Source organism: Halictus rubicundus, chromosome 14 (assembly GCF_050948215.1).
Source record: "Halictus rubicundus isolate RS-2024b chromosome 14, iyHalRubi1_principal, whole genome shotgun sequence".
Taxonomy (NCBI): Eukaryota; Metazoa; Arthropoda; class Insecta; order Hymenoptera; family Halictidae; genus Halictus; species Halictus rubicundus.
In genome coordinates, this window is record NC_135162.1 from 2434222 (window position 1) to 2450791 (window position 16570).

The 16570-nt window shown below is 56.3% G+C and overlaps 2 pseudogenes; both read right to left on the reverse strand.

The window, feature by feature from the left end:
* Window positions 1–739: 739 nt before the first annotated feature.
* Window positions 740–921, reverse strand: LOC143361150 (U2 spliceosomal RNA; annotated as a pseudogene).
* An 8662-nt stretch (window positions 922–9583) lies between these two features.
* LOC143361169 (U2 spliceosomal RNA) lies at window positions 9584–9761 on the reverse strand (annotated as a pseudogene).
* Between the last annotated feature and the right edge of the window lie 6809 nt (window positions 9762–16570).

Consider the following 16570-nt stretch of genomic DNA (forward strand, 5'->3'; position numbering starts at 1 on the left):
ATTTCGCAATAAATAAAATCTAGAAACTCGGGAACCGTATTAAACAACCAGCGAGCTGATTGTTTAAACAGCCGTCGAGTTAATTGATTAATTTAGTTGCGAAATTTGTCGAAACGTTTCCACCTGTCACTTATGTGATCCGGATCGAAATTTCCAGAAATTTCGTTCCGAGCGACCGGGAAGGAGCCGTTAATTGTTTGTGTTTCGCTCTGATCGACGGTTAGCACAGGTGCCAATCGTCGGCAGAACAAAGACACACAACAACGAACGGAAAGGGGAGGTCAACGGGGTTTACCGTGTATTTGAAAACGGGCACTTGGACAAGAGAGTCCAAATGATACCGCTACAAGTACACGGGGGAATAGACAGAAGTTACAGAGATAGAGAGAGAGGGTTTCGACCACTTACCCCGCTCGGGTTCCCCGTACAGGTGGTCGGTTTCCCGGAGGTCCGGCTTCGGTGGAGGCGCTTGATCGTCGGTGGTCCTCCTCGTCGGCGGCTGGTCGCGCCCCGATCGCTCCTCGGCTCTGGAGTAATCCTTTAAGATACTGGTGCACTTAGCACTCCACTTGCTATAACTCGCGTTTTGGGGTCGCGGCACCCGTCGGACTTCGCGCGAGACGAAACGAAAATTTCAGAAAATTTTTTTTTTGTTCGATTCGGGGAGTCGAGAATATTTCCTCGATTCCTGGAAGTTTGACGGGCTGTGGGATAAAGCAGATTTTATGCTTTTTAAAAGGCTAATTGGGCCAATCCACACGGCACTGCAATGCGTGGCCGACCCGTGACCGAGGGGGAGCAAGCCCCGACCGCTCCGTCAAATTCCAAAAATCGAGTTAATATTCTGACTCCCCGATGGGGAGTGTATCAGATATTAAGCTGATAAGAACAGATAAAAGGCGTTTATTTTCAAACAATGGTCCCCCGGGCTACATATGCTCCCGGGGGCGGTACAATGTACTCGCCTTTTGGCGAGGGCTTATATGGGGGTGCACGTTGGGCACCCCGCTACAAATAAGATTAAGGGTTTGGTGGTGGGGTGTGCGGTGTGGGGGCATCGGGCCCCCTGCGCGGCTAATATATATATAAGTAAATAAATATAATAGATAAAACGCATCACACGCACACACATACACACACACGTCAGTAAATAAATAAAAATCGTTCCGGCCCCGCAGGGGGGCCTGGTCAGATAGCTTAAGATTAACATTAAAATTAAAATTAAAATTGTCAACATTGTAGTGGTCCGCTGCACACCAGGAAAGTTAAAATACTTATATACTAAGGTAGATGACTAGATGACTAAAAGGAAAATAAGCAAAACTAAAAAGTATAAAAAGAGAAAAGGACAGGAGAAGAAACCAATAAACTAGATGAAATAACTTAAAAGAGAATGACTAGAAAATAATATAAGTAGCAAGATAAAAGAGAAGATAGAATAGAGATGTGCAGCCGGCCACCTGCCCTCGCTAAAATATACGTAGATTTAAATATATATAATATAATAAAAATAACAATAATAACAATAGAAATAAAAATAAAAATAAAAATGTAATTATAATAATAACTAATGGGCGCGGTGCCTCGCGTGGCACCGCCGCCTCATTATATGTCATGCAAAGGGCCGGAGGGGCCCTGAGTCATTGTTTGGGCCTCATGCCCGTCTTCAGCCTCGTGACGGCTGCCTATCCGGGGCGCGACTTCCCTGCTGGCGGAGGGAGGCTGGTCGTGAGGAGGGGCCACTGTCACCTCTGGTGGGGGTAGGGGCGGTGCTGCGGTGGGGACACCGGGAGGAGGAGCCGCGTACTGGCGGACCCCCGACACATGCTCCACGTAGATGTCCCGGCCCCAGCGAATGGTCTCAGACACAATGAGACGGCGCATCAGGCCCGCGTACTTCTTACTCACACGCAGGAGCCTGAGCACCGCCTCATTGGCCTGATCCCAGGAGCCGAGAGCCCCAACAACGATCGCGTCGGTCACGACTCGGTAGCCCTGTCCTTCGAGAACGGCGCCGATAGGGAGGTATTTCGCCCTCTTCCTCTCCCTAGCGGCTTCGAAGGCTTCGATGCCGTTCTCGAAGGCCACGGTCACGTCGACGATCACGACGCTTTTCGAAGGCTCGTGTCTGACAACCATGTCAGGACGCAGAGCCTCCAACTCGCCGGTGAGACCCTCGACCCTTTTATTAACCCTTAATGTCCCCGGCAGTCGGCAGGCTCGAGATATTCTCGAGACGATGGCATCGTGGCGCAGTTGCCAGGCGGCCGAGTGAGGCCGGCAGTGACAGATTACATGGGGTAGGGTCTCCAGGGCCTCCCCGCATCGCCGGCAACGCTTATCACCCTCGCCCCACCGCCTTGCCCCATTAAGAGGCAAGACGTTGAGGCGAGCTCGGTGGATGAAGCGCCAATCAGCGAAGCGGGTGAAACTGCCGCCGCGGAGAAAGTGATTTGATGCGCTATCCCGCGACGACACCCCGAAGACCTTCCCCTGATCGGGCTTTTTGCCCAGACGTTCGGCATAGAACTCTGTCACTGCCGCTCTCAAACGGTGCAACACCTGGTCCCGCACCTTCGGTGTTACAACCACCGTGCGCCCGCGTGAGCCCCGGAGTCTAATACCCAGTTCGCGCCGGGCAGCGCACCACTCCCAACGCAATTGGAGCATTTCTCCCGATCGCCGTGCCGCGTTTCGTGCTCTCGACCACAGAGTCGAGAAGTCCCCTCCGTCCCTGGCGAATTCCCCCTCCAGCGAGCCGGAGAGGTACGTCGCCAGGTCCTGATCGGTGGGTGTCCTACCGATCTTCCTGGCTACCGCCTCGCTCAGAGATTCTCTGGCCAGCCCACTGATCATCGGGTCCGATGCCGTCAGTAGACGGAATGCATGTCCGATGACCAGTGCGTCGGCCAGGTCCGCAAGCGGAAGCAGTCCACACCCCCCCTTTTTGGGAGGGAGGTAGACCACCTCCGCGCTGGCTCTCTGAGGGAGGTTGAGCCAGGACTTGGCAAGCTTGCGGACAAGCTTGTCCACTTCCTTAAGGGGGCCCTTCTCAACGTGGGCTCCCCGCAGCATGAAGTCGAGACGGGGCAATATGAACGAGCTCACCGTCTCACACTTTTGCCACGGGGCGAGGAGAGAGCGATCCACAGCCCGGAGATCCCGGACAAGCTCCTCGATCGTCGCGAGCGGGGTCTGCCTGACCTGAAATCCTGTGGGGACTCCAAGGTGCTCGTATGGCGCACCTGCTGCCAGGGCTTTAACCCCTTGACCCTGCAAGCTGAAGCAAGTAGGGTGTACCCGGCGAGTGCCTCTGCTGTCCTGATGCAGTGTTGCACACTTCGCCGGGTTGAACCGAAGTCCAATCCCACTTGCCGCATCTTCCACTGTTCGCAACAGTGTTTCCATTCCCTCCGGGGAGTCAGCGGTTAACGCCAGGTCGTCGGCGTAGGCTAGCACGGAATACCGTTGGCCGTGTAGCGTGTAACCCGCCGAGGTCGCGGTTACCGCCCTCAGGACCGGTTCCAGGGCGAGGTTAAACGCCACAGGGCTCAACGGGCAGCCCTGCTTGACCCCGGAGAGAATGGGGACAGGGTCAGTGAAGCCCTGTGAGGTTCGCACCCGGGTGGTGCATCCATCATATAACCCTTCCACAATATTGCGGAAGGGGAGGGGAACGCCGGCCTCAGCAAAGGCACGGTAGATGGTGGAATGGGGGATCGAGCCGAACGCGTTCGACAAGTCCAGCCATGCCACCACCACCTGACGCCTGCCCCTGCGAGCGTCGTTCAGGATTTCCTGCAGCGCGAAGTTGTGCTCGTAGCAACCCTCGCACGGCAGGAAACCCTTCTGCTGGGGGCTAAGCCTCCCATTGTGGAGGGCCCACGACACTAAACGGTCGGCCAGCACCGCCGCGAAAAGTTTAGGGGTAGTGTCGGACATGGCAAGTGGTCGCCAGTTCGACAGGTCCCCCCGATCGCCCTTTTTGTGAATTAACACAGTGTTGGAGACCTTCCAGGAAGAAGGGACCGACTCCAACCTACGGCAAAGGTTGAAAAAGGCAGTCAAGACGACGCAGCTCGGGTCGGCCTTCCGAAGGTCACGGTAAGTCAGACCGTCGGGTCCTGGCGCGGAGTTTGACATCCGCCGGATCCGTCGGTCTACCTCACTCACTTCAAAAGGCCGGACCAAAGCCTCGCCGCTTGCTGCTGTCGGAGCCTCTGAGGGAAAGCCAAGGGGCCCAGAGGCTTGTGGCGCACTCGCAGGTGAGTACATATCCAGGAAGTGCTGCATGACGCGGTCCCTGGCAACTTCACATTGCTCAGGGGCGCCCATGAGCACCTCCTGGACCGCACGCCTGCGGTTCTGCCGGAACAGCCTCTGGAGACGCGTAGCCTCCTTGACTTGGTCCGTTCTCCTGTCGGTCTCCAAACCGGTACGACCGGGAGGGCGTGTCCCTGACGAGTTCGCGACACGCCCCCTCGTCCTCGCGGGGTCTGCTGGTCTTACGCCCCGGTCTCCTCCGTTCCCCGCAGGTCGGGTCCGGAATCCCTGGAAGAAGGCAGCGATTTGCGCTGCAGCTTCCTCCAGGTCTTGAGGATTGTCAGCAGCCCCAGCCAAACTGACCAGTAGCTCCCTCTCTCTCTCCAGCGCGGCTTGCTCCCTCCGTCGGGATGCGCGCTGGCGAGGATTGGGCTGGCCAGCAGGCACAGGCTGCTGCCGTCCCTGCGGTGTCTGGAGGGCCGCGGGTCCTCCAGCAACGCCCCCAGGAGCATTAGTCTGCCCCGTGGGGACCGTTATCCCCCTCGTGCTACCACCCGGGAGCGAGCTCCCAGGGTTATTGTTCCCACCCACTGAACGAAAACGCGACGCGAACCCTCCCAAGCGGACATTCAGATCGCGGAATTCGCGGTGCCGGTCCATCCGCGCGGCGTTGGCAGGGGCCCGCTCAGCACTTACCCTCTGTTGGGTGATGCGGCTACCTCCTGCCAATGGCCACCGGCGAGCGGCTCCGCCCCTTCGCGTGGTGACGGTGGTGGTGGGAGTGGCCTCCTCCAAGGCTCCGCTGACGTTGGGAGCTGGTGGGGCCGGTGGAGAACGCTGGTCCCTCGCTGTTGGTCGCAGGGGTGCGGCCGGCGTCCTCCTGTCCCCCGCTGGTGAGCTGCGGGGTGTTGTCCTCGACGGCGACGGCGTCCTCCTCTGGGACGACCTCGGCGATGACGACGGGGATGTTGGCAGCGGGGACAGGCGCCCAGATGATCGGCGCCTGCCGGCAACAACCTGCCACGGCAGTGGGGAGGGATCCTCTTCCTCCTTCCTCCCCACCTCTTCTCCCCTCTCCTCTTCACTCCCCCGGATGGCCGGAGGGGGAGAAGGAGCTGTCCTGGCAGGACCAGGTGACCCTGCCACTTCCTCGATGGGGGGGAGGGAGAGGACTGCCGGCGTAAGCCTCGTCCTCTTCTGTATCCTCTCCACTCCCCCCGCGAGGGGCCTCGAAGTCATGATGGGCCCCCCGCTGGCAGTGGTCGTGACGGTGGTCGTGGTCAGCGTGGCCGGGGCCACGCAGGAGACCGCACAGCAGCCCTCCGCTCCCCCCTGCTTCCTACAGATGATCGGTGGGGGTGAGTGGGCAGGGGGGGAATCCCTCGTTGTGGCGATGAGGGATAGGCTGCTGCTCGCTACGGTCATGAACTCGGGCGGGAGTGACGAGGCCCGAGTCATCGACCGCAGCGTTCTTCTTTCTGGGCGGTCTCCTGGCGGTGTTGTCGTGACCACCGCTGCGCCCGCCGTGACGGCGGCATAAGATGGTGAGGCCGCCGTCCTAATCACCGAGGTAAACACCCGTGTGGTGGATTGGGGTTGGTTTGGGTTAGATGTCGTTGTGGGGGGGGCGGGGGCGGGTGCCCCCCCATCTAACCCAACCGCCCTCGGTGACGTATTAGCACCGGGTTTCGGGGCCGCCTTCCTCCTGGTGGTGGTGAGGGTCATCGTCCGCTTCTTGATGTCCCCGAGCTCTATCGGCACGCTGGCTCCCCTCCTGCTCCTTGTAATCGGCCCCCTCGGGCTGGTAGGGGGGGACCTCGTCTTAGGGGAGACCGTCGACCCCCTCGTCCTTCTTGCTATGCCACCACTGGTATTAGTGGTGGTCTTATCAGGGGTCGACTTGCGTGCCGATGAGCCCGGGCTGGCTCGTTGGACGGCTCCGGTCCCGGTCCCGGTGCGCTTGGCGGGCGCATTCCTGGTCCCTGGTGGTGTCGGTGCCAGGGCAGCCTCGTTGCTTCGCCGCGACAGGCTGCTCCTTGTTGCTGTTGTTGTTGTTGTTGCTGCTGCTGCTGCAGGGGTGGTCTTCGCCCTGGAGGCGGCCAGAAGGGGCGGCGGCGTCAGTGACTTGCGAAGGGGAGCCACTAGTGCCGCCGCAACCTTCGGCCTGGCCCCCAGGGACGCCAATGGTGGTGGTGGTGGCGTGGTTGATGGTCTGGGGGTAGGTTGTGGGACCGCCCCGATCGTCCTCGTCCTTGCTGCCAGCGTCATCCTCGTAGACTTCCCCGCTGTCGTCCCCGTCGCAGCTGCAGACGTGCCGAAGGGCAGTTTGCGCTGCAACGTCAGCGTGCGGGTCGTCGCCGAAGCCGTCGTCGTCGTAGTGGTGACCACACTGGTGGTCGGTGTGGTCGCGGGGCCTGGAGATGGTGGTACGGCCCCGCCGGAGGTGTTGATCTCCTGGGCCGTCGCCGCCTGCCGCTGGCCACTCGCAGTCGTCGTCGTTGCTGTCGTCGTCGTCGTTGCTGTCGTCGTCGTTGTTGTCGTCGTCGTCGTCGTTGTCGTGGCCGTTGTCGTTGTAGCGACCCCTCCAGCTCCCGCCGCAGCGGAAAACCTTAAAATTGACTCGGGCCTCCCTCGGCCCGAGGAATTAGTGCCAGTCGCAGAGGAGGAGGACCGGGCACCGGTTGTCCGGTTGCTGGCAGAACCGGTAATTGTTCTGCTAGTCCCACCCCGACCTGGCCCACCCGTACTCGCGTGTGCGGCGGCGTGGTGAGTCTTTACTGCTTTTAGGGCATATCTGCCCGTGCCAGGCTCACCACACTCGCCGCACCGGTGAACGATGATGTGTCCCGGGTGGTATTTCTTGGCGTGCTTTGCCAGGTCGGAATGGGACTTATACGCCCCACCGAGCTTCATGCCCGGCCTGCCGTAGCATTCCGGGCATCGGAATTCCTCCGGGAACGGGAAATCTATATAAATTGTAATCGGGCTACTTGCTTGCCCTGCCATTTTTGGATCGACCTGTACGGGGTTGACTACGAGCGGTAGGGGGTATATAAATAAATAAATAAATAAGTTAGTAAAAGAATGAATTGATAAGTGAGTAAATAGTTAAATAAATAGATAAATAAATGGGTAAGTAAATGGATAAATAAATAAATAGCTCTGTCAGTCAGTGAGAAAGCGTGTATATAAATAGATAATTAAATAGCACCAGGTTAAAATCACTTAAACTTAGTCACGTGTGTTAAAATATAATAAATAAAATAAGATCGACGGAGTGACTAGACGTATTTAAATAAATAAATAGATGAATAAATAAATAAATAAATAGCACTAGTCGGCGTCAATGTATCGCAATAGGCGTTTAAATAAATAAAAATAAAATGTGATTAAGTCGTGATATCAGTAAAATAAAATAAGATAGTGCAGAGTAGGATGAGACAGAATAAGAATAAAATGTAACAAGGTAAAAAGGTAAAATTAAATTAAATTAAAATTGACAGAGCAGATTGGATGCAGTTTATGTCGGTGTCAGAACTGGCATATAAAGTTGACTAGATGATCGGAGTTAATCGGAAAAGAATAGAGCTCAGAAAGAATGGAATAAGAAATAAAAATAAAAGTAAAAATGAGACTAGAGATAAAGTAAGGAGGATAAAAATAGGAAATAGCAGTAAGCGTATGTATAAATATCACAGTAATAGCTTTAAAATGGTATAGTATATCACAGCGTAAAAAGAGTAAAAGTAACAAGATAAAAGATAAACTATGACTAGAATTAAGATAAAGTAAAATAGAATACAGTAAAATAAAATAAGAATGAGAATAAAATAGAATAAAATAAGTTAGTGTAAAATGCGATAAGATACGTGTAAAAGTTGAATGTGTCGGTTTTAAAATTAAATTAGGTATGTAAAAGCAGGCACTGTGATATACAGTACGGTGATTAAAATGTAGTTAAAACGAGTGAATAGGGTAAAATGTGTAAATAGATGTCTAAATAAATAAATAAATAATTAATAATTAAAATTAGTCAACTAAATATACCAATTAAGATATAGTAAAGCAAGTGGCCGAAACGGGAAAGAGAAAAATTAAAGAGATAGACCGAGAGAAGTATGAAACGGGTAAAGATAGAAAGAGAGCGGATGACAGATGGAGGTTAGAAAGGGAGAGAAGATAACAGCGATAGTAGGACTCTACCTTGGACAGAGTAGAGCCTGTCCAAGGGGGACACCTAGCGGGCGGTCGAGAAACTCTTTCGAGTTTCTCGTGCAAGGACCCACCGCTAGAGGGCTGCACCGATACTTGGCGGTACTCAGAAAATTTCCTTAGCACGGGGCTAAGGAATATCTGAGGCCTACACGGATCGGTGACTGATAGGAAATCAGAGCCGAATTAATTTAATCGAACGAGTCCGATTAAACAATTCGGCTGGTCTTGGCTCAGGAACAATATTCCTGGCTTATTCCGAAACGGAGTACAATTTCGACGAAGCGAGAAACGCTCCGACGTGCCGGTATTTAACAAGAGATGTTGAATATTACTTTTAATAAACTACCGGCACAGACTTGCGCCCCAATTTCGCAATAAATAAAATCTAGAAACTCGGGAACCGTATTAAACAACCAGCGAGCTGATTGTTTAAACAGCCGTCGAGTTAATTGATTAATTTAGTTGCGAAATTTGTCGAAACGTTTCCACCTGTCACTTATGTGATCCGGATCGAAATTTCCAGAAATTTCGTTCCGAGCGACCGGGAAGGAGCCGTTAATTGTTTGTGTTTCGCTCTGATCGACGGTTAGCACAGGTGCCAATCGTCGGCAGAACAAAGACACACAACAACGAACGGAAAGGGGAGGTCAACGGGGTTTACCGTGTATTTGAAAACGGGCACTTGGACAAGAGAGTCCAAATGATACCGCTACAAGTACACGGGGGAATAGACAGAAGTTACAGAGATAGAGAGAGAGGGTTTCGACCACTTACCCCGCTCGGGTTCCCCGTACAGGTGGTCGGTTTCCCGGAGGTCCGGCTTCGGTGGAGGCGCTTGATCGTCGGTGGTCCTCCTCGTCGGCGGCTGGTCGCGCCCCGATCGCTCCTCGGCTCTGGAGTAATCCTTTAAGATACTGGTGCACTTAGCACTCCACTTGCTATAACTCGCGTTTTGGGGTCGCGGCACCCGTCGGACTTCGCGCGAGACGAAACGAAAATTTCAGAAAATTTTTTTTTTGTTCGATTCGGGGAGTCGAGAATATTTCCTCGATTCCTGGAAGTTTGACGGGCTGTGGGATAAAGCAGATTTTATGCTTTTTAAAAGGCTAATTGGGCCAATCCACACGGCACTGCAATGCGTGGCCGACCCGTGACCGAGGGGGAGCAAGCCCCGACCGCTCCGTCAAATTCCAAAAATCGAGTTAATATTCTGACTCCCCGATGGGGAGTGTATCAGATATTAAGCTGATAAGAACAGATAAAAGGCACTTTATTCAAGCAATTGTCCCCCGGGTTACATAGGTACCCGGGGGCAGTATAACATACTCGCCTTTTGGCGAGGGCTTATATGGGGGTGCCCTTTTAGGCGCCCCGCTACAAAATACAATTAATTATTTGGTGGTGGGGTGTGCGGCGCGGGGGCATCAGGTCCCCTGCGTGGCTAATGTTTTTTTATTTTTTATAATAAATAAAATGAGTAAGTCGCAGACGCACACACACACAGACACACACACGTCAATAAATAAATAAAATCATTCCGGTCCCATAGTGGGACCTGGTCGGATAGCTTAAAAAAGAATAAAGTTAAAATTTAAAATTATTAAAATTATCAACATTGTAATGGCCCGCTGCACGCTAGGAAGATTAAGATACTTATGTACTAAGGGAGATGACTAGATGATTAAACACAAAATAAACGAAACTAAAAATGTAAAAAGAGGAAAGAACAGGAGAAAAAACAATAAAATAGATAAAATAACTTAAAAGAGAATGACTAGAAAGTAATATAAGTAAGAAAGTAAAGAGAAGATAGAATAGTGACGTGCGGCGAGCCATTTGCCCTCGCTAAAATGTATATAGATATATAAAAATATAAGTGTCTAGGTGTAAAAATAGAAATATAATATATATCATATAAAATATAATAAAATAAAATAATACAAACTAGTGGGCGCGGCACCTCGCATGGCGCCGCTGCCGCACTACACGTCATATACAGGGCCAGAAGGGCCCTGAGTCAATGTTTGGGCCTCGTGCCCGTCGTGAGCCTCATCGTGGCTGTTTGTTCGGGGCGCGACTTCCTCATTGGCCGAGGGGGATAGATCAGGTAGAGGAGGGGCCACTGTCACCTCTGGTGGGGGTAGGGGCGGTGCTGCGGTGGGGACACCGGAGGGAGGAGCCGCGTACTGGCGGACCCCCGACACGTGCTCTACGTAGATGTCCCGACCCCAGCGAATGGTCTCAGACACAATGAGACGGCGCATCAGACTCGCGTACTTCTTGCTCACACGCAGGAGCCTGAGCACCGCCTCATTGGCCTGATCCCAAGAGCCGAGAGCCCCAACAACGATCGCGTCGGTCACGACTCGGTAGCCCTGTCCTTCGAGAACGGCGCCGATAGGGAGGTATTTCGCCCTCTTCCTCTCCCTAGCGGCTTCGAAGGCTTCGATGCCGTTCTCGAAGGCCACGGTTACGTCGACGATCACGACGCTTTTTGAAGGCTCGTGCCTGACAACAATGTCAGGGCGCAGAGCCTCCAACTCGCCGGTGAGACCCTCGACCCTTTTATTTACCCTTAACGTCCCCGGCAGTCGGCAGGCTCGAGATACTCTCGAGACGATGGCATCGTGGCGCAGTTGCCAGGCGGCCGAGTGAGGCCGGCAGTGACAGATCACATGGGGTAGGGTCTCCAGGGCCTCCCCGCATCGCCGGCAACGCTTATCACCCTCGCCCCACCGCCTTGCCCCATTAAGAGGCAAGACGTTGAGGCGAGCTCGGTGGATAAAGCGCCAATCAGCGAAGCGGGTGAAACTGCCGCCGCGGAGAAAGTGATTTGATACACTATCCCGCGACGACACCCCGAAGACCTTCCCCTGATCGGGCTTTTTGCCCAGGCGATCGGCATAGAACTCTGTCACTGCCGCTCTCAAACGATGCAACACCTGGTCCCGCACCTTCGGTGTTACAACCACCGTGCGCCCGCGTGAGCCCCGGAGTCTAAGACCCAATTCGCGCCGGGCAGCGCACCACTCCCAACGCAATTGGAGCATTTCTCCCGATCGCCGTGCCGCGTTTCGTGCTCTCGACCACAGTGTCGAGAAGTCCCCTCCGTCCCTGGCAAATTCCCCCTCCAGCGAGCCGGAGAGGTACGTTGCCAGGTCCTGATCGGTGGGTGACCTACCGATCTTCCTGGCTACCGCCTCGCTCAGAGATTCTCTGGCCAGCCCACTGATCATCGGGTCCGATGCCGTCAGTAGACGGAATGCGTGTCCGATGACCAGTGCGTCGGCCAGGTCCGCAAGCGGAAGCAGTCCACATCCCCCCTTTTTGGGAGGGAGGTAGACTACCTCCGCGCTGGCTCTCTGAGGGAGGTTGAGCCAGGATTTGGCAAGCTTGCGTACAAGCTTGTCGACTTCCTTGAGGGGGCCCTTCTCAACATGGGCTCCCCGCAGCATGAAGTCGAGGCGGGGCAATATAAACGAGCTCACCGCCTCACATTTTTGCCACGGGGCGAGGAGAGAGCGATCCACGGCCCGGAGATCCCGGACAAGCTCCTCGATCGTCGCGAGCGGGGTCTGCCTGACCTGAAATCCTGTGGGGACTCCAAGGTGCTCGTATGGCGCACCTGCTGCCAGGGCTTTAACCCCTTGACCCTGCAAGCTGAAGCAAGTAGGGAGTACCCGGCGAGTGCCTCTGCTGTCCTGGTGCAGTGTTGCACACTTCGCCGGGTTGAACCGAAGTCCAACCCCATTTGCCGCAGCTTCCACTGTTCGTAACAGTGTTTCCATTCCTTCCGGTGAATCAGCAGTTAACGCCAGGTCATCTGCGTAGGCCAGCACTGAATAACGTTGGCCGTGCAGCGTGTAGCCCGCCGAGGTCGCGGTTACCGCCCTCAGGACCGGTTCCAAGGCTAGGTTGAACGCTACAGGGCTCAACGGGCAGCCCTGCTTAACACCGGAAAGAATGGGGACAGGGTCGGTGAAGCCCTGTGAGGTTCGCACCCGGGTGGTGCATCCATCGTACATCCCTTCCACAATGTTGCGGAAGGGGAGGGGAACGCCGGCCTCAGCGAAAGCGCGGTAGATGGTGGAGTGGGGAATTGAGCCGAACGCGTTCGACAAGTCCAGCCACGCCACCACCACCTGACGCCTGCCCCTGCGAGCGTCGTTCAGGATTTCCTGCAGCGTGAAGTTATGCTCATAGCAACCCTCACACGGCAGGAAACCCTTCTGCTGGGGGCTAAGCCTCCCATTGTGGAGGGCCCACGACACTAAACGGTCGGCCAGCACCGCCGCGAAGAGTTTAGGGGTAGTGTCGGACATGGCAAGTGGCCGCCAGTTCGACAGGTCCCCCCGATCGCCCTTTTTGTGAATTAACACAGTGTTGGAGACCTTCCAGGAAGAAGGGACCGACTCCAACCTACGGCAGAGGTTGAAAAACGCAGTCAAGACGACGCAGCTCGGGTCGGCCTTCCGAAGGTCACGGTAAGTCAGACCGTCGGGTCCTGGCGCGGAGTTTGACATCCGCCGGATCCGTCGGTCTACCTCACTCACTTCAAAAGGCCGGACCAAAGCCTCGCCGCTTGCTGCTGTCGGAGCCTCTGAGGGAAAGCCAAGGGGCCCAGAGGCTTGTGGCTCACTCGCAGGTGAGTACATATCCAGGAAGTGCTGCATGACGCGGTCCCTGGCAACTTCACATTGCTCAGGGGCGCCCATGAGCACCTCCTGGACCGCACGCCTGCGGTTCTGCCGGAACAGCCTCTGGAGACGCGTAGCCTCCTTGACTTGGTCCGTTCTCCTATCGGTCTCCAAGCCGGTACGACCGGGAGGGCGTGTCCCTGACGAGTTCACGACACGCCCCCTCGTCCTCGCGGGGTCTGCTGGTCTTACGCCCCGGTCTCCTCCGTTCCCCGCAGGTCGGGTCCGGAATCCCTGGAAGAAGGCAGCGATTTGCGCTGCAGCTTCCTCCAGGTCTTGAGGATTGTCAGCAGCCCCAGCCAAACTGACCAGTAGCTCCCTCTCTCTCTCCAGCGCGGCTTGCTCCCTCCGTCGGGATGCGCGCTGGCGAGGATTGGGCTGGCCAGCAGGCACAGGCTGCTGCCGTCCCTGCGGTGTCTGGAGGGCCGCGGGTCCTCCAGCAACGCCCCCAGGAGCATTAGTCTGCCCCGTGGGGACCGTTATCCCCCTCGTGCTACCACCCGGGAGCGAGCTCCCAGGGTTATTGTTCCCACCCACTGAACGAAAACGCGACGCGAACCCTCCCAAGCGGACATTCAGATCGCGGAATTCGCGGCGCCGGTCCATCCGCGCGGCGTTGGCAGGGGCCCGCTCAGCACTTACCCTCTGTTGGGTGATGCGGCTACCTCCTGCCAATGGCCACCGGCGAGCGGCTCCGCCCCTTCGCGTGGTGACGGTGGTGGTGGGAGTGGCCTCCTCCAAGGCTCCGCTGACGTTGGGAGCTGGTGGGGCCGGTGGAGAACGCTGGTCCCTCGCTGTTGGTCGCAGGGGTGCGGCCGGCGTCCTCCTGTCCCCCGCTGGTGAGCTGCGGGGTGTTGTCGTCCTCGGCGACGACGGCGTCATCCTCCTGGACGACTCCGGCGACGACGACGGGGATGGCGACAGCGGGGACAGGCGTCCAGATGTTTGACGCCTGTGGGGAACAACCTGCCACGGCAGTGGGGAGGGATCTTCTTCGTCCTTCCTCCCCACCTCTTCTCCCCTCTCCTCTTCGCTCCCCCGGATGGCCGGAGGGGGAGAAGGAGCTGTCCTGGCGGGACCAGGTGACCCTGCCACTTCCTCGATGGGGGGGAGGGAGAGGACTGCCGGCGTAAGCCTCGTCCTCTTCTGTATCCTCTCCACTCCCCCCGCGAGGGGCCTCGAAGTCATGATGGGCCCCCCGCTGGCAGTGGTCGTGACGGTGGTCGTGGTCAGCGTGGCCGGAGCCACGCAGGAGACCGCGCAGCAGCCCTCCGCTCCCCCCTGCTTCCCACAGATGGTCGGTGGGGGTGAGCGGGCAGGGGGGGGATCCCTCGTAGCAATGATGAGGGAAGGGCTGCTAATCGCTACGGTCATGAACTCGGGCGGGAGTGACGATGCCCGAGTCATCGACCGTAGCGTCCTCTTCTCTGGGCGGTCTCCTGGCGGTGTTGTTGTCGTGACCACCGCTGCGCCCGCCGTGACGGCGGCGTATGATGGTGATGCCGCCGTCCTGATCACCGAGGTAAATACCCGTGGTGGTGATTGGGGTTGGTTTGGGTTAGATGTTGTTTGGGGGGCGGGGGCGGGGGCGGGTGCCCCCCCATCTAACCCAGACGACCTCGGTGATCTGCTCACGCCAGGCTTTGGAGCCGCCTTCCTCTTGATGGCGTTGAGGGCTGCAGTCCGCATCCTGATGTCTCCGAGCTCGATCGGCACGCTGGCTCCCCTCCTGTTTCTCGCCGCGCTCCTCGTGACCGGTCCCCTTGGGCTGGTGGGCGGGGACCTGGTCTTGGGGGAGACAGTCGACCCCCTCGTCCTCCTTGCCACGCCACCAGTAGTGTTGGTGGCGTGCTTATCGGGGGTCGACTTGCGTGCCGATGAGCCCGGGCTGGATCGTTGGGCGGCTCCGGGCCCGGTCGTGGTGCGCTTGGCGGGCGCATTCCTGGTCCCTGGTGGTGTCGGTGCCAGGGCAGCCTCGTTGCCTCGCCGCGACAGGCTGCTCCTTGTTGCTGTTGTTGTTGCTGCTGCTGGTGGGGGCGTGGGCGTCTTCTTCGTGGCGGTCCCGGCTGCTGCTACCCCTGCCTGGGTCCTCCTCGACGCTCCAGGTGGTGGTGGCGTCTGGGATTTCCTCCCGGACGTTGCTGCTGCTGCTGCAGGGGTGGTCTTCGCCCTGGAGGCGGCCAGAAGGGGCGGCGGCGTCAGTGACTTCCGAAGGGGAGCCACTAGTGCCGCCGCAACCTTCGGCCTGGCCCCCAGGGACGCCGATGGTGGTGGTGGCGTGATGGATGGCCTGGGGGTAGGTCGTGGGACCGCCACGATCGTCCTCGTCCTCGCTGCCAGCGTTGTCCTTGTTGATGTCCCCGCTGTCGTCCCCGTCGCAGCTGCAGACGTGCCGAAGGGCAGTTTGCGCTGCAACGTCAGCGTGCGGGTCGTCGCCGAAGCCGTCGTCGTTGTGGTGGTGACCACGCTGGTGGTCGGCGTGGTCGCGGGGCCCGATGATGGTGGTACTGCCCCGCCGGAGGTGTTGGTTCGTTGGGCCGTCGCCGCCTGCCGCTGGCCACATGCTGTCGTCGTCGTCGCAGTCGTTGTCGTCGTTGCTGTGGCCGTTGTCGTAGTGACGACCCCTCCAGCTCCCGCCGCAGCGGGAAACCTTAAAATTGACTCGGGCCTCCCTCGGCCCGAGGAATTAGTGCCAGTCGCAGAGGAGGAGGACCGGGCACCGGTTGTCCGGATGTTAGTAGAACCGTTGTTCGTTCTACTGGTCCCACTCCGACCTGGCCCACCCGTACTCGCGTGTGCAGCGGCGTGGTGAGTCTTAACCGCTTTTAGGGCATATCTGCCCGTGCCCGGCTCACCACACTCGCCGCACCGGTGGACAATGATATGTCCCGGGTGGTATTTCTTGGCATGCTTTGCCAGGTCGGAATGGGACTTATACGCCCCACCGAGCTTCATGCCCGGTTTGCCGTAGCATTCCGGGCATCGGAATTCCTCCGGGAAGGGGAAGTCAATATAAATTGTAACCGGGCTGCTGCTTTGCCCTGCCATTTTTGGGACGACCTGTACTAGGGTAACTATGTGCAAAAAGAAGGAAATAAGTATAAAAATAGAGATAGAAATGAGAATAAAATAGTTCCGGGTGTAGTAATTAGAGCTATGTTAAAAACAGTGTAATAGAGTATACGTATAAAATAGCTGAATTGTGTAGTCAGTAAAAAATAAATAAAAGAAAATAATACATAAGTAAATAAATAAATAAGTGGAACTCAGATTTGTGTGTTAAATTGGTAAAAGCTCAGTCGAGTGTAGATAAAGTATCATGGAGTAAAATAAAGTAAGATAAAGTAAAATATAATAGGGCACGATCACGACAGAGTAACACGTTGAGTAAAATA